The sequence below is a fragment of the Podarcis pityusensis genome, assembly GCF_964106645.2.
Source record: "Podarcis pityusensis genome assembly, chromosome: 15".
In the NCBI taxonomy this organism is placed as follows: domain Eukaryota; kingdom Metazoa; phylum Chordata; class Lepidosauria; order Squamata; family Lacertidae; genus Podarcis; species Podarcis pityusensis.
Window position 1 is genome coordinate 4,356,478 of NC_138040.1, and position 18,438 is coordinate 4,374,915.

At 52.5% G+C, this 18,438-nt stretch overlaps 1 protein-coding gene across 2 annotated transcripts in view; it reads left to right on the top strand.

Moving 5' to 3' along the window:
- The window catches only part of YPEL2 (yippee like 2), a 59,684-nt gene that overhangs the window by 14,719 nt on the left and 26,527 nt on the right, over positions 1 to 18,438 (top strand). Inside the window, exon 1 of one of the 2 annotated variants that reach the window (XM_080983300.1) lies at positions 16,856 to 16,996. The exons of the other annotated variant lie outside the window; for it this stretch is intronic. The gene's annotated coding sequence lies outside the window, so the exon portion shown is untranslated. Of the gene's footprint in view, positions 1 to 16,855; positions 16,997 to 18,438 lie in introns of those variants that run through there. 2 annotated transcript variants of the gene reach the window in all.

Sequence of the window (18,438 nt, forward strand, 5' to 3'; positions counted from 1 at the left end):
AAATTTGCCCCAGAGTAGAGCCGTCAGTATTAATGACCATGGTTAGGGGTTAGGGGGCGCAAATTACTTGCCTTGCCCCGGGTTAGGGGGCGCAAATTACTTGCCTTGCCCCGGGTGCTGACTACCCACGCTACGCCGCTGTACAGTGGTACCTTGGTTTTCGAACGTAATCCGTTCCAGAAGACCGTTTGACTTCTGAAATGTTCGAAAACCCCGAGGTGCAAAGGGTGGTCTGCAAATTTACAGAGAAAGTTGAGAAAAATACAGTGGTACATCAGTGGATGCTGATCGACTTCTGAGGTGATTTCGAAAACGGAAGCATTTACTTCTGGGTTTATGGTGTTCGAGTTCCAAAACATTCGTCAATGGAGACGTTTGACAGCCGAGGTACCACTGTATATCTGAGTTTCTAACAATGACATTCAATTGATAGGTGATTTTTCTGCTCCCACCCCCGGCCTGCACTCCCAATGGAGGCCGGTTTCACCAACCTCTGGGTAAGACTCTGCTAACCCAGAAATAGTACCTTGGGTTAAGAACTTTGCTTCAGGATGAGAACAGAAATCGCGCGGCGGCAGTGGGAGGCCCCATTAGCTAAAGTGGTACCTCAGATTAAGAACAATTTCAGGTTAAGAACAGACCTCCAGAACGAATTAAGTACTTAACCCGAGGTACCACTGTAGTTTTGTCTCCATCCTGAGTTCTGCAGGGACAACACTGAGATTCAGGAGGAAGAGGAAGGGGGTCCAGAAGGTGCCCTGTGAACTGGTTGCAAGGCAGACAGGGACAGGCTGAAGTTGGTGGGTCCTTAATGTACCAGCTTTGCCAGGTATCAAACTCATCTTTCTAAGAACAGCAGAAGCAGCCACCTCCTTTCCTGGTTCTGGCATCCCAGGCAGGCGAGCAGAAAAATAAAAGCAAATCTGTGCTCCCAATGACACCAGAGCAGGGCAGCTGCCTCAGGTAGGCAGGTCAGTTTCCTGGCTCCTGGGCCCCCCACCGATCAGATAATGGTTGCAGACAGATGCAGACAGATACTGGAGTTGGGATGCCAGACTGGCAGGGCAGAGGTGGGGGAGTGGGAAACTGAGCAGGCAGGCAGGCAGGAAAATATAAACCAACCAGTGATTTGGTCTGCAGGGTGAGAAAAGAGAGAGAGGGAAAATTGCAAGCTGAACTGATTTAGAAGACAAAAGGGGATCTGTTTTCTCTTTACATTTAAATGAGGCGGGTGGGGGTGGAAAACGAGCTCAGCAGTCTCGGTTGGTAACATGATATGCCAAGCCTTAAACTGAATGGGCTAAATATATATCAAGCTCTCGTAGGGCAAAACATAAATTGGAAATGGAGTTGGAAATACAGAGTTGGTTCCCTGCGTATTCACCCCCCCCCACGCCCAATCCTAGGAAAGGTGATGTTTCACCTGTCTTTACAGGTGTCTGAAGGATGAAGGTCAATATCCTTCCATTTTTATATTTGGAGATCTGTTAAAGATCGCTGTCCTATTGTTGTTTATCTGAATCATAGGGGGCATTGCACCACCAACCTTGGCCTCCCTCCAGGGCTCTCTTAAGCATATGCGGTGCCGGGGTGCAAAGATCTGTCCGGCGGCCCCCCCCCCGGTGCCCTGTCCCAGGTGTGCAGGAGGGCGGAGCCAGCGGGCCGCCTCAGTGTCTCACTGGCTCGGTCGCCCCCGCGACACAGAGCCGCCTGCAGCAGAAGAGCCTGTTGTGGCGCTCCAACCGACGGGCGGGCTCTTCCCCGGACTCAACTCTCGGGTCCCAGACTCTTGGCCTGGCGCCCCTGAGAGCCCGGTGCCCAGGTGCCCCGCACCCCTAGCGCCTATGGGTAAGATGGCCCTGCCTCCCCCCCCCCAAAAAAAAACACTTGTTGGGTCTTAGTCATTGGCTCTGGCGCCACCTGCTGTTGGCCTCCTTGCCTTCTACCCTGCAAGTCCCAATAGGCACCAGGCACTGCTGCCAAGATGGTTGGGTTCCTCAGTTAAACACATGATCTACACACCTAGCTGAATTCTCTCTCTCTCTCTCTCTCTCTCTCTCTCTCTCTCTCTCTCCCCAATCTGAATGGGGATAGTCTGGCTTCAGTGGCCAATGCTCTGGTAACCTTGAGTTCACCTAGTCTTCCACCTCCTTGAGGCTGTCTGTTCCACTGTCACACAGCTTGTACCATTGGGAAGCTTCTCCTGATGCTTAGTCAGAATTGGAGAACAAGTCCCTCTTCTGTGTTACAGCCCGTCAGACATTTGAATACTGATTTGGTGCATTTATTTCAACTGTCTCTTCTCTGCAGGCCTCCAGCTCTGCCTAACATCTTCTGCCACTGCTATTCTGAGGTTTGCTTAACAAACCATGAGTTGTCCCACAGACAGTCCGACAAACCATGGCTTGTTTGCCATCTTTGTAATTTGGGGAGCATCTGGGCTGCTCCAAACAAACCATGGTTAAGGACGGGGTGGTGGGGTTCACAGAAAACTGCAAACCAGGGTTCATAAGCCAACAACAAACCCATGGTTCAGTCCCAGTGGGGCTTTTGAGAGTTGTAGGCCGAAACCTCTGGAGGTTGCCATGTTGGGGCAGGCTGTATTAGGAGTAAACAGAGGAGGTCCTCTGGTTGGTGGTTGAATAACAATTTGCTTTTCGTGGCTGTAAATGGATATATGCCACACCTCAGTGACTGCTTTTAAAACACTGTCAAGTAACTTTACAACCTTGTGTTAGACCTGTCTTTTGGTGACGTAATTTACTAGATGTGTGTGCGTATTTCAATATACATTGATCTAAGCTCTTGCAATTCACGTCGCCTTGTTTTTGTTTTTAAAAAGACAGGTTAATGAAGTAGTAATCAATTGTTAATCTCTACCAGATCAACAGGTTCTGAGCCTCTGTGGTTATAGACAACCTGCTCCTTGTAGCTGAAGGTTTACGGCCTACCTCAAAGAGTGACCTTCATTTAAAGAGTGGCCTCTTTAATCACTTAAGGTTGCCTTTCTTTGGATAGATAATGCAGTCCAAGTTTTTATGGCCAGCATATGTTGGATCAAAGCAAAAAGAGCTTTGAGAAATGCGAACCGTCAGGTTTAAGGGAAGGGAAATGGACTGTCTGTTCAATGGTGCAGAAAAGAGGCAGGGCGCACTTCTTCCTGGACTGATCCTTGGACTGCCACTTTGCCAGAGCAAAACCCTCCAGAGCAGCAGCAGCAGCAGCAGCCCAAACTAGCAAATTGCAGCTTTTCACAACACAGGATCATCTGCTGATGGGGGCTGTTAAAGTAGGGTTGCCATATATATTTTTTAGGGAACCCCCAAATTTGTGGGGCGTTTTTCTTAAGGAAACCTGGAAAACAAGTTGCAGAGTATCTTTTTTCAGACAAACCCCAAAAACCTAAAAAAAAACAACCCAAACACCCCATGATTTTTCAATTGACTTGCCTAAGATCTAGGACATGGGTAGGCAAACTAAGGCCCGGGGGCCGGATCTGGCCCAATCTCCTTCTCAATCCAGCCCACGGACGGTCCGGGAATCAGTGTGCTTTGACAGGAGTAGAATGTGTGCTTTTATTTAAAATGCATTTCTGGGTTATTTGTGGGGCATAGGAATTCGTTCATTTCCCCCCCTTCAAAATATAGTCCTGCCCCCCCCCCCCCCAACGTCTGAGGAGCAGTGGACTGGCCCCCTGCTGAAAAAGTTTGCTGACTCCTGATATAGGACAAACTGCTGTCTTTCGAAAATTCCCCCCATATATCACTTCCGTCAATACCAGGAAAATATGGGCGTATGGCATAGAAGCAGAAACAGTTTAAAAAGGTGGCAAAGCTTAACTGTACCAATGCCAGATTAGGGGTTGTGTATGTTATAATACTGGAACCCAATAGGCCCATCCAAGTTGACAGCCATCCCTACATCTTTGGGGGAGCAAACTATAATAAATAACAAATACATAATAAAACATTAAACATTAAAAAAGAGCCAATTATAATAAATAATAAATACATAATAAAAAATTAAACACTAAAAAAACACCTTACATATACAGTGGTGCCTCGCAAGACGAAATTAATTCGTTCCGCGAGTTTTGTCGTCTTGCGATTTTTTTCGTCTTGCGAAGCACGGTGTCGGGAAAGTTTTGGAAAAGCTTCAAAAATCACCAAAGTCTTTAAAAACCTCAAAAAAGGCTACCACACCGCGTTCTATGAGTTGCTCCTCGAAGTCAAGTCGCAACTGTATTAACGGTGTTAAGAAAAAGGAAACAAACTTGCAAGACGTTTCCGTCTTGCGAAGCAAGCCCATAGGGAAAATCGTCTTGCGAAGCAGCTCAAAAAAACAAAAAACCCTTTCGTCTAGCGAGTTTTTTTGTCTTGCGAGGCATTCGTCTTGCGAGGTACCACTGTACAGTGCTTCCTTTAGATGTATTCTAAAGGTTGTATAGTTACTTATCTCCTTGGCTCAGGGGTCGCATAATTCCATACCTTTTTCTGATGAAAATAGGGACGTCCTAAAGAAAACTGGGGACATTCTGGGATCAAATCAGAAACCATGATGGTTTCTGTGAATCCGGGACAGTCCCTGGAAAATAGGGACGCTTGGAGGGTCTTGTTACTACCTCCAAACGTGGAGGCAGAGCAATCATGGCTAGTACCCATTGATAGCCTTTCTCCTCCATGAACTTGTCCAATCCGCTTTTAAGGTGGTGGCCATCACTGGCTCCTGCAGGAATGAGTTCCACAGTTTAACTGTTCGTTGAGCACTTCCTTTTGTTCGTCCTCAACCTTCAAACATGCATCTCCATTGGATGGTCCTGTTTGGGTTCTAGTGTTTTTTGAGGGAGAGATTTCCCCCAGAACTTGTTGGGTTCCCAACTCCCATCAGCCCCCAGCCACCTCTGCCCAACGATCAGGAATGTAATGTAGTTAAGCAAAAACGGGGGGTCACCAGGTTGACGATCGTAGAATTAAAGACGGCCTTGTGAAATGGATAGATGTTTATTCTGATAAACGTCTCTGCGCGCAAAGCATCTATTTTGCCCTGCTGAGGAGCGTGATTAATCGCAAGGATTTCCTTTTTTTGTATTGATGAGTTCTTGGCAGAATAATGATCACTCGTCGTATTTCTCTGTGATTTGCCAGGGGATGACTTGGGACAACAGCAGGTACATATAATATACCTCGGTGCATTGGCTTGCCTCGATGCCTTTAATTGCTACTTCCCCAAATCCTGCAAAGCCAGCCAATGGTGCAAGCTCTCTCTTTCATTACGTGGAACACTCATTGGTTTGAACATATTTTATCGTATCTTTTTTTTTTAAGCGTTTATCATGTGGGAAAGAGAGAGAAATTGCTGTTATTGGCCATAGACACTCAACGCCTCTGGTGTAGGAGGCTATCCAAATCACGCCATGTCCTGGGAGGGTTGCACTGTGCTAATCACCATTTGGCTATTAGCTCTTATATCTGAGTTTCTGAGACTGCTAAACCTGTGCTTGGCTCAGCTGTTGTTGAACTTGATACCGGTCCCTGCCAGGGATCAGGGGTGGCGGGGATTGCATTTTGGCAACCTCTGGGGAACTGCGAGTCAGCCACCCCTTTAAGGGTCAACCTTTGGCCATCGGGTGCTCTTCCAGGTGTTTTGGAATAATAATAATAATAATAATAATAATAATAATTATTATTATTATTATTTATATCCCGCCCTCCCCAGCCAAAGCCGGGCTCAGAGTGGCTAACAACAATAAAAATAACACAATTTACATAAAATCACAATCAATTAATTGAAATGCATTCTAAAATCAATTCATGTTAAAATCAGTTCTAATTCAACCTGGTTGAATTGGCTGGGGAAGATGGGACTTATAGGTCAAGCTGCTGAAGGCTGCAGTCAACCTACACCTTTAGCAGTCCAAGACCTGCACACATCTCCATTTAAAAAAATAAAATAATAATTTTGGAATAGTTTTGGAAAGGTCTGGTCACCAGTCCAGAGGGTGAAGATGCGCACAAACATGTTCTGGAGATGCTGTGTTCTTGCGTTGCTGACCAGCTAAGCTCCAATTAGCTGTTTGAACTTGATCGTTTGGAAGAGAAGCACTGTGGCGGGGGGGGGGGGGGAGAGCAAGAGAATATATTTGTTCGAGCTGCTCTTGGCCGGCTGCCAAAATGTGCTCAGCAAAACATCTGTTGCTCCACATGGAGCAATGCCAGGAGGTGGCGATTATGTGGCACGATCCAGAAAAAGCAAGGGCAAATGGACATTTATTTTTATATGCATAGCACTGTAGGCTTGGAAGGGGCCCAAGGGGGGTCATCTAGTCCAGCCCCTCTGCAATGCAGGGGTAAGAAATAAATATCTCTCCTTTCGGAAAGGCACTCACTACTCTCTCAGTTCTGCGGGCTTGAGGGCCCCCCTGCCCTCTGCTTTGCCACCGTGGGATGGGTGCCAATCCTGATGGTGGGTGGGGAAGCTGGTTGCCACCCAAGACTGAAACTGCTGTTTGGCGAAGCAGGGAGAGAGATCCAGCCTGAAGCGGGTGGGTGGGGAATCTGATGGATCCGGCCAACTTTCGGGCACCATCTGCACCTTACATTTGAAGCAGTATTATACCACTTTATAAACAGTCAAGTATTCCTTCCCCCGCAAAAAGAAGAAGAGAGAATCTTGGGAACTCTAGTTTGTTAAGGGTGCTGAAAGGCATTAGGAGACACCTCACAGAGCTACAATTTCCAGAGCAATGAGTCCCGCTTCCCAGGGAAGCTACAGTTCCCAAGGTACTTTGGAGGAAACCATGACAGTTTGAAGTGGTATGTGGCTGCTTTAAAGTGTAAAGGTAAAGGGACCCCTGACCATTAGGTCCAGTCGTGACCGACTCTGGGGTTGTGGCGCTCATCTCGCTTTATTGGCTGAGGGAGCCGGCATACAGCTTATGGGTCATGTGGCCAGCATGACTAAGCCGCTTCCGGCGAACCAGAGCAGCGCACGGAAACGCCGTTTACCTTCCCACCGGAGCGTTACCTATTTATCTACTTGCACTTTGACGTGCTTTTGAACTGGTAGGTTGGCAGGAGCAGGGACCAAGCAACGGGAGCTCAGCCCGTCACGGGGATTCGAACCGCCGACCTTCTGATCGGCAAGTCCTAGGCTCTGTGGTTTAACCCACAGCGCCACCTGCGTCCCTGTCGCTTTAAAGTGTAGTTGGAACCTAAAAGTTGCTTTGCTACCCAGGAAATGGCAGGATAGAGTCTCAAAGTGGTGCTCTCCCAAGCCCACATTCCCAGCATGTTTGCAGTCCTGTCTCAGGGACGTCTACACTGGCTCGGTCATGTTCGCAGAATGGAAGATAGCAGGATCCCCAAGGACATGGTTCAGGCGCCAGGCCTGTTGGCAGACTAACTGAGCTACAAAAATGTCTGCAAACGTGGCATGAAGATTGGCAATATCAACCTTGCTGTGTGGGAATGGCTTCTGAGAGGAGCCTCAGCACAGTGCTTGAAGGATGGATAGTTAGTTTGTGCATCCAAAACAGTGACCAGAGGAGGGGTGCCCTCTGGGAGGAGCGCAGAGAGAAGAAACACCATAGTGTATCTGCTGCAGCAGCACAACTGGACGTCTTCCTCTGCCCCAACTGCAACAAAACATGTCTCTCCCATATCAGTCTCTACAGCCACAGCAGGCGCTGTAACTCTCCAACGGTTTGTCTTGCAAGAGAGATAGATGCCAACATCTAGGCAAACATGGGATTGTGGGTTCAATCTCTTACCTGGTTGTGTTACGGCAGGGCTCAGCCGGTGGGACAAATGCGGACCCCAAGCTTCTCTGTGTGGTCCTCTGGACTCTCACCAGCCCAGTTCTACACCTTCATTGTTTACCCCCGGCTGGAGTGCGTCTGTTCATTCTGATAATGCCCAAATATGTGACTAGCCAAAATTCACACCCGCCCACTTTTGCCTTTGGCCCCGCCCACCTGTGGCATGTGGCCCTTAGAAGGTTGCCCATCACTGAGCTGAAGAAATTTCCCAAGTACAGTGGTACCTCGGGTTAAGAACTTAATTCGTTCTGGAGTTCTGTTCTTAACCTGAAACTGTTCTTAACCTGAAGCACCACTCTAGCTAATGGGGCCTCCAGCTGCCGTCGCGCCGCAGAGCACAATTTCTGTTCTCATCCTGAAGCAAAGTTCTTAACCCGAGGTAATATTTCTGGGTTAGCAGAGTCTGTAACCTGAAGCGTATGTAACCCAAGGTACCACTGTATATGTCTCCAGCTTTCAAAAAGAGAAAAGTTGTGATGGCCTGGGATTCCGATTCGGAGGATGAAACAGAGGAATCCCAGCCTGCACAGGAGTCCCCGCCTCCAGGGCCGGCTGAACTGGGGCAAGGCCTAGATGCTGAAGAGCCTGCACCTGTGGCAGTGCATCAGGAGCTGGCCCCAGGTGAAGCCCTTCTGGCCCCAGAGGGGCTTGATGACTCAGTGGCCACAGGTGAGCCTCCTCCAGGGCCCAGTAACCCTTCGGCCTCTCCTGATCTGCAGAGGCTTAGGGCAGAGAGGCGAAGGGAACTGGTTGCCCCCAGGAGGAGTGCTCGCCTTAAGGCCAGAGGAGGCGGGGCTCCTGGGGACCGGGACCGCCCCTGGCCTTAGAAGAGGATAAAAGCCCAGTCAGCCCGGCCCCAGGTTGCGGGAGCAACGTCGTTGTTGGCTTCGGACCTTCCTGATCCCTGCTCGGCTTCCTGTTCCTGACTATCCGGTACTCCTGTTCCCTGCTCGGCCTTCTGTTCCAGCGTTCCTGTTCCCCGCCCGGCTCTCTGCATCGGACCTCACCCCTCTTCGTGTGGACTCTGCTACACTCACGGTACCTTACCCCCGGGACCAGCACAGTTTGCTCCCGCCACACCCGCACTCCCCCTTCGTAGGGGTGCGTTCGGGAAGAGCCAGAGGCCATGGCTGACCAGGCGGCTACACTGGTGGCTTTGGCCCAGGAGAACCAGGCCTTGACTCACACCGTGCAGCAGCTCAGTGACGCGGTTGTGGCACTTCAGCAACGCTTGGAAGCCCTACCGGCTCCTGGGGCCGACGCCCCGGCTCCTGGCAAGTACCCAGTGGCTTTGCCTGAGAAATTTGATGGAGCCCCGGCCAGCTTTCCCATGTTCCTGGCCCAGGCCAAGCTGTATATTCAGGGGCGAGCCCGGAACTTTCCTGACGACCGCACCAAGGTGCACTTTTTGATTAGTTTGTTAAAGGACCAGGCGGCCAAGTGGGCGTTGCCGCTACTCAGGCAAGACTCCCCCTTGCTGGCAGACTATACGGGGTTTTGCAATCGTTTGGAGGCCGCGTTCGGCAACCCCCAGAAAGGGAGTCAAGCCAACCGGGCGATTCGGCGTTTGAAACAGGGCAAGTCCACGGTGGCCGCATATACCACGGAGTTTCGGCTGTTGGCACAGGACTTGACCTGGAATGATTCGGCACTGCGGGACCAGTATCTCGAAGGGCTTTCGGACGAGGTACTGGACCAGTTGGCCACAATGGAACGCCCCACCACGCTAGACACTCTCATTCAACGGAGTCTACAAATAGACGACCGGTTGGAGGATCGTCGTCAGGCCCGGGGTCGCCGACACTTCCAGTTCACGGCACCAGCTTTTTCCGGCAGCCCCACGGTCACAACTGATTTAACGGAGGAGCCTATGCAGCTCGGGGCAGTGCGGCCACGCCTTTCCCCCGCAGAGAAGGCGCGGCGTCGGGAGGGAAATCTCTGTCTTTACTGTGGCGGAAGTGGACACTTCGCTCGGTCTTGCCCTGAGAAACGCCAGCCGCAGGGAAACCGCCAACCCCAGTAGCTGATGGCCCTAGCTACCGGGGGTCCCAAACCGCGCAGAATGGGCCTGCATCAATGGACTTGCAACATCTTATGGTCTCGGTACGTTTATACCCTCCAGGTGGGCCCTGGATCCTCACCCATGCTTTGGTAGATTCAGGGGCAACCCGCTCTTATATGGACGCTGCTTTTGCCGCCCATCATCAGGTGCCACTTCGGAACAAGCCAGTACCGGTCCAGGTGGAAGCGATTGACGGACGACTTCTGTGTTCAGGTGCCGTTACTCAGGAGACCCAGCCCCTGGTCCTGTGTTTCCAGCAGCACCGGGAGTTGCGAACTTTGGACATTGCCTCTATGCCCCGCTTCCCCCTGGTGCTCGGGATGGACTGGCTGGAAGCCCACAACGTTCAGATTCACTGGGTCAAACGGACCGTGCACTTCCCAGACCCATGTTCCCATGCTCAATCCGGGACGCTGGCGGCCGCGCCCTCAGAGGAGGCAGCACCCACGCTCCCAGCTGTGTATCAGGACTACCAGGACGTGTTCGAGGAACGGGGGGCAGACCAGCTGCCGCCGCATCGGCCTTTTGACTGCGGCATAGACCTCCAACCCGGAGCGCCTTTACCAGTGAGTCGCTTATATTCTCTAACAGAGCCAGAGCGCAAGGCTTTGCAGGACTTCTTGCGCAAGAACCTGGAGCGTGGGTTCATTAGGCCTTCCACCTCGCCTACCGCGGCACCAGTGCTTTTCGTTAAGAAGAAATGTGGGGAACTCCGCCCTTGCCATGATTACCGAGCCCTGAACAAAATTACCGTCCCAGACCGATACCCCTTGCCCCTTATCTCGGAGCTGCTGGAGCGGGTGCAAGGGGCACAGGTGTTCACCAAGCTGGACCTCCGGGGGGCCTACAACTTGATTCGGATCCGAGCCGGGGATGAGTGGAAGACAGCGTTTGGGACCCGGTACGGGCAGTTCGAATATTTGGTTATGCCTTTCGGGTTGTGCAACGCGCCTGCTGTGTTCCAACGCTACATCAACCACGTGTTTCAGGACTTGTTAGACAAGTACGTGGTGGTGTATTTGGATGACATACTGATTTACTCCCGTGACCCGGCTCGCCATGAGGGACATGTCCGGACCGTGCTGCAGCGCTTGCGTGAGCACCGTTTGTACGCAAAGCTCAGCAAGTGCGAGTTCCATCAGCGGACTGTGGACTTCCTTGGTCACCGGCTCTCTCCGGATGGGGTGCAAATGGACCCGGGGAAGGTGACAGCGGTTCAAGAATGGGCGGCACCCCGGAACCGCAAGGACCTACAACGTTTCCTGGGGTTCGCCAATTACTACCGGACCTTCATCGCTGATTATGCTCATCGCACCACCCCGTTGACCCGGCTACTGCGCCCAAAGACGCCGTTTTCCTGGGACAAGGAGGCAGAGGAGGCGTTTCAGGGGTTGAAGGCCTGTTTCCAGAGGGCACCAATCTTACAACATCCTGACCCCTCTCGACCCTTTGTGGTGGAGACCGACGCCTCCAGTACGGCTCTCGGTGCCGTCTTGTCTCAACAGATTGGTCCTGAAGCGCCACTCTTACCCTGTGCCTTCTATTCCCGCCAGCTCCTGCCAGCGGAGCGTAACTATACTGTGTGGGAGCGGGAACTACTGGCCATCAAGGTAGCCTTTGAGGTCTGGCGCCACCATCTTGAGGGGGCACGACATCCGGTGGAGGTGAGAACCGACCACCGGAACCTGGAGTACCTCCAGACCACCCGCAAGCTGAACCAAAGACAGATCCGGTGGGCGTTGTTCTTTTCCCGGTTCCAGTTTCGGATCCGCTACATCCCTAGCTCTCAGAATCTGAAGGCGGATGCCCTGTCCCGGAAACCTGAAGACAACGCAGACACGGTACAGCAAGCAGAACCCACCACGATCCTACCTCCGGCCGCATTCCTGGCCACCCAGGAGGCGCAGCCACTGCAGGTTCGGGTGCGGGAACAGCAGCGGGTCGACGCTTGGGCCCAGGAACGACTCCGGGAGCTGGCTGAAGGGTCCAGCCCACAGTATCCGGGGCTGGTCCTGCATCAGGGCCCCCTGCTGCACCACGGTCGTCTGTACATCCCGCCAGGGCCACTGCGGCTGGAGGTTCTCCGGATGGCCCATGATGCCCCAGCAGCGGGGCACTTTGGACGGTATCGGACCACCCATCTGGTCAGTCGTGAGTTTTGGTGGCCCCGCCTGAAGGCTGACGTGGCTCGCTACGTTGCTGGTTGTGATGTCTGCCGGCGCGCCAAGGGACCTACCGGGCGACCCCCCGGCCTACTTCAGCCATTGCCAGTTCCACCGCGCCCTTGGCACACAGTTTCGTTGGACTTTGTAGTGGACTTACCCTCGTCTCGTGGCTGTACCTGCCTTCTGGTTTTCTCCGACCATTTCACCAAGATGGTGCACTGCGCTCCCTGTCCATCTGTACCCACAGCCAAGGAAACTGCTCAGCTGTACCTTCAGCATGTCTTCCGCCTGCATGGACTACCTGAGCGCGTGGTGTCCGACCGGGGCGTTCAGTTCACATCCCGGTTCTGGCGAGCATTACACCAGACCCTCGGGACAGAGGTCTGCCTCTCGTCAGCCTACCACCCACAGACCGATGGCCAGACGGAACGGGCGAACGCGGTGCTGGAGCAGTACCTCCGGTGTTACTGCAGCTACCAGCAGGATGACTGGGTCGACCACCTGGCATTGGCGGAGTTCGCCTATAACAACGCGGTGAATGCGTCCACCCAGCAGACCCCGTTCCAGGCCAGTTATGGTTATCATCCACGGCTGTTTCCAGAGGTGCTGCCGGCATCCGCGGTCCCGGCGGTGACGGAGTGGCTTCAAGAGCTCCAGTCCCAGCAACAGCTTTTGGTGGAGCAACTGCACCAGGCCAAGGAAGCGTACAAAGCCCAGGCCGACCGCCACCGCCAGGTGGGGCCGGAACTTCGCGTCGGTGACCTGGTTTGGCTCTCCACTCGCCACCTCCACCCCTCTCGACCTTCGCGGAAGTTGGACGCCCGCTTCACCGGCCCGTTCCCTATCGTAGACCAAATCTCTCCTGTGGCATTCCGTCTCCGGTTACCCGCAACCCTGAAGGTTCACCCGGTCTTCCACAGGTCCCTTTTGAGTCCGGTGGCCCCACCCGACGAGTTCCACCCGAACCGTCCCCGACTGCAGCCAGTGTTGGTTCGGGGAGAGCCTGAGTACGAGGTGGAACGCATCCTGGACTCCCGATACCGCAGGGGAAAGCTGCAGTATCTCATTGACTGGAAGGGGTACGGACCGGAGGACCGTTCCTGGGAACCAGCGGCCAATGTCCACGCACCTGCCTGCCTCCGAGAGTTCCATGCGACGTACCCCGGCAAGCCGGGTCCGGACCCTCGGTTGAGGGGGGGGCCTGGGAGGGGGGATGGTGTGATGGCCTGGGATTCCGATTCGGAGGATGAAACAGAGGAATCCCAGCCTGCACAGGAGTCCCCGCCTCCAGGGCCGGCTGAACTGGGGCAAGGCCTAGATGCTGAAGAGCCTGCACCTGTGGCAGTGCATCAGGAGCTGGCCCCAGGTGAAGCCCTTCTGGCCCCAGAGGGGCTTGATGACTCAGTGGCCACAGGTGAGCCTCCTCCAGGGCCCAGTAACCCTTCGGCCTCTCCTGATCTGCAGAGGCTTAGGGCAGAGAGGCGAAGGGAACTGGTTGCCCCCAGGAGGAGTGCTCGCCTTAAGGCCAGAGGAGGCGGGGCTCCTGGGGACCGGGACCGCCCCTGGCCTTAGAAGAGGATAAAAGCCCAGTCAGCCCGGCCCCAGGTTGCGGGAGCAACGTCGTTGTTGGCTTCGGACCTTCCTGTGTTCCTGATCCCTGCTCGGCTTCCTGTTCCTGACTATCCGGTACTCCTGTTCCCTGCTCGGCCTTCTGTTCCAGCGTTCCTGTTCCCCGCCCGGCTCTCTGCATCGGACCTCACCCCTCTTCGTGTGGACTCTGCTACACTCACGGTACCTTACCCCCGGGACCAGCACAAAAGTGTTCTTATCAGCATCACTTCAGTTCTGGACTTCCAGTTTAAAGGATCTCTTATCTATTCCGTGGCCACGACTGAAGTTGAAGTTCTGTCGCTTATTTGGCGCATGGCTGCCCGACCATGCTGAAATAGAAAAATAAAGTTTATGTGTCCCTGCAACCCCAAATAATGTGATGCTTCCTAACCTACAACATGCTCTCCTTTCCAAAGCCCTAGCTTGGGTGTATGTGTGTAGAACATCTGCTTTGCATCTAGAAGGCCCAAGGTCCAATGTCAATGTCATCTCCTGGTAGGGCTGTGAAATACCCGCTTCCTGAAAATCTGGAGTGATGCTGTTGGTCAGTGTCAATGATACTGAGCTTGATGGACAGATGGGGTGACTCAGCATAAGGCAGCCTTCTGTGTTTGTGGAATATATATATTTTTAATGGGAAAGTAGGATACAGCTTCTGTCTCACCATAAAAAGGCACAGCAGAGTGATGTGCGACACTGGCGTGAGTCACGATTCTGCCAGTTTCTCTCACTGGGGTCCCTCGATGCACAAATGTGTGAAAAGTGTCTCATTTCTTCAAGAGAGGGGCTGGCAAAATGAAAACTGCAGTGAGGAAGCTCGGTGGAAGAGGTTTGTGGGATGTTAATTTTTTCTTCTAAGGACTGGGATTTTTAAATTCTGCTTTAGCAAGACTAGAACAGGGGCAGGGAACTTTTCTGCCCAGGAGGCTAGGTCCTTCCCTGCCCACCTGCCCTCACTGTGACTGCGCTTTGTAGCCCTGACTGTCAGGACGTCAAAGAGCAGCATGGGCCTGTTTGAAAGCCCTTTTGCAAAAAGTCCAGTGCTGTTTTTTAAAACCTCTGGGAAACTTGAGTTTTGAAGAGCAGCCCGGGGCTGGGTGGAAAGCAGCTTTCAGACAGCAGCGTGCTGCGTGCATCTGTTCTGCAGGTAGCACAGGATACAACCCTGAACCTGTATCCAGTAGCTGATGTGGCCCCCATCAGAGCGATGCCAGCTGAGTGGAAGGTGGATATGGGTTTTGAAACAACATCTTGCGGGCCTCGATTGGTCTGCAAGCCAGAGACTGCTCTTTGCCTGCCCACCCGCCCTCCATTGAGAGGTTGCTAACCCCCCACCCCCGGTCAAGTCTGGGTCAGGTACAGACAGCCGCTCCCTCTGAAAGTGGGGTAGGGGCTGCTGGCATTACCAAGCTGCTCATATCAAGGGAGAGAGGAGGACCTAGCAGGAAATGCAGGGAAAAAATAAGATCAAAAATAATTCTAAACAGGAAAAAAATGCATTGTTCTGCTCTGGCCTCCCTGCCAGACCTCAGGAGTACCAGTTTGGCCCTGTGCCCATGGCTGCCCTGGGTACCATGCAGTGTGCATGGCCCTGGCACAGAAATTTGTGGGTGCCCAGCCCTTTCATGGGGAATTTTGTGGGTGCTCAGACACCCAGGGCCCCAGGGAGTTGGCGCCTATGTCAGACCTTGTGAGATGAGTGTAGTCTAGATGTTTAAAATGCACATCAAGCAGTAGTAAGAGAGGAATTTGCCCCTGAGCATACGCAGAGTGCAGAATGTCCAACAAGAAGGCATAGCCGCTCCATACTTGGAAAAGAGTTGTGTATATATGGGGAAGAGACCATTGCTCAGTGAATAGAACATATGCTTTGCCTCAAATTTCATCTCCAGTTTGAAAGGACCCTAGGTAGCTGGCAAGGGATGCTGCCAGCCAGAGCAGACAATATTGGGCTAAGTGGGCAAATGATCTGGCCTATGATTTGTAGATTCTTACAGGATAAGGTAAGGTGGGGAAGTGTTTTCTGTTCAAGGGCCACGCTCCTTTCTGTTTGTGAATTTTGTGGCTTTTTCATACAGTAGGTAGGGTTGCCATAGCTGGGATTCTGTCATCATAAACAGCGTCCGGGCGGGAATCGCTGAAACGTCCAGGGAAATCCAGGCATATCAAAGCTCATGTCGGAAGTGTAGCTCCAACAACTTTGTTGTGTCCAGATTTTCACTTTTTGACAGGAGGCTACACACGCACTCACGCAAGCCTCTCTCCTCATCTAGACAAGCGAGAGACACTTATCAGAGTTCAAGGACACATTCCAGCTGGTCGCAATCATTCACACTTGTCAGCAAGTTTACACTTATCTACAGCTCAGTAGGGTTTGCCAACTGATCTCATACTGGCTGGCTCTTCTGCCCATAATAGCCAGCTGATTGGCCGAGAGTGGCAGGGGAAGCCTTTTCATGGGGGGGTGTGTGAGAGAATGAGAGGGAAAGGGCATGTGGGGCAGAGCAGACCTTGCCACCCAGGCAAAGGCTCCCTCAAAAAAAACCACAACTCATTCCCAACAAAGAGAGGGCGCAGCTTTAAACCGCTGGAGGGGGCGTTGATTTGAGGGAAGCCCCTATTTAAGGAGCAGGGAGTGGAAGTCAAACACTCCCTAATCTTGAAATACTCCAGCAGGAATGGAAACAGAAGGCTCTGGGCTTTAAATAGCTCGAAAAGGCCTTTTCCATCCAGCCAGAAGCTGGTCGAAGCATAAAAGAAGGGGCCGTGGGAGGCTGCAACTGGTTTTATTTATATATTTTTATGCGATCAACAATGGCTATGTGTGGGCATAGTCAAACCGGCTCTTTACACAGCTGGAAGCTGGATTAGGATCTGCAGGTTGGCAGCCCATTTTCTCTGGAAGTTACCTTAATCCTGAGTCAGGCTCTTGGCCCATCAAGTTCAATATTGCCTACACCATGGGTAGGCAAACTAAGGCCTGGGGGCCGCATCCAGCCCAATTGCCTTCTAAATCTGGCCCGCGGACGGTCCGGGAATCAGCATGTTTTTACACGAGTAGAATGTGTGCTTTTATTTAAAATTCATCTCTGGGTTATTTGTGGAGCATAAGAATTCATTCATATTTTCTTTTCAAAATCTAGTCCGGCCCCCCACAAGGTCTGAGGGAGAGTGGACTGGCCCCCTGCGAAAAAAGTTTGCTGACCCCTGGCTTACACTGACTGGCAGCAGCTCTCCAGCCAAGCCGGTCTTTGTCCACCCTGCTTGGATCTGCTGGGGCAAAGCTGAGGCTCTTCCACTGAAACGCAACAATCTCCCAGTCCTCACGATTCTGGATTAAGGGTCGGTTTCATTAGAACCCCTTGCTGATTTGGAGGTCTCTGAAGATAGCATCGCCCAATGTGTCACGAGGGTCCCTGAGGTGGAGGAAGCAGTCTTCATCTGTGTTTGGAAACCAGACACCATGTTGAATCAAGATGGCGGACCAGTGAACCTGAACCTTAATTGGACATTAGCACACAGGCACAAATGGATTTGGGGCTGGGTCAGGCAGGAGCCCTGGGTTGGTTGTGCCCTAGAACTCACAAAGGCACTATCAGTATAAAAAACACAATGTTTTTGGGTTTCCTTGGTGGTGCCGGGAACTCCCCGCTAGTAAACAAATAGACCAGATGCCCCAATACAAGGCCCAAAAAGCAGGACCTGAGCGCCACAAAAACGCTCCCTCCACTTCTGAGTGGAGGCTGAATTCGGCCATTGTGGCTGGTAGCCCACCTGCGTTCCAAGCCTGCCTCACCTTCCGTAATCCGGAATCAGAGAGGTTTGGCAAGCGGCAGGCAACCTCAGAGCATCTTGAGGGCTTCCCTCCCTTTTTCCCCCTGCTGAAAAGCCGATCTGCTCACTTGGCAGTTCTGCAAAGTGTTGCGTTCCCTTTCTCTCTCTTTTTTTAGGCTTAAAAGCGCTGAGTTTACTGTGATGGCAGAGGGCCCTTGCTCAGCAGTTTACGAGACAAGTGAGGCGTTCGTGCCTGTCATTGCCCTCCTGGGGCAGAGCGGAACAGGGATCCACGGTGGCTGGCTGGGGAGAAAACCTTCAGCTAGGGACATTTTGGAGCGTCTGACGTTAGAATCGCAAAGATGGCAGGGACTCCAAGGGTCATCTAGTTCAATCCCCCCCCACAACACTGGCCTTATGGTAAAGGTAAAGGTAAAGGGACCCCTGACCATTAGGTCCAGTCGTGGCCGACTCTGAGGTTGCGGTGCTCATCTCACTTTATTGGCCGAGGGAGCCAGCGTACAGCTTCCGGGTCATGTGGCCAGCATGACTAAGCCACTTCTAGCGAACCAGAGCAGTGCACGGAAACGTCGTTTACCTTCCCGCCAGAGCGGTACCTATTTATCTACTTGCACTTTGATGTGCTTTCAAACTGCTAGGTGGGCAGGAGCTGGGACCGAGCAACGGGAGCTCACACCGTTGCGGGGATTCAAACCACCGACTTTCTGATCAGCAAGTCCTAGGCTCTGTGGTTTAACCCACAGCGCCACCCGCGTCCCTGGCCTTATAGTAGCTGTGAGCTATTTCACTTAATACTCCACCTTCCCAGGGAACTCTGGGAATTGTAGCTCTGTGACGGGAATAGGGGCCTCCTCGCCACTCTCAGCACCCTGAACAAACTACAGCTCCCAGAATTCCTTGGTTTGATCCCACTTTTAATGTATGGTGCATATGGGGCCTGGGACCTTCTCATCCTGTGGGGCGATGGTACCCCATACCCTCCCAACATT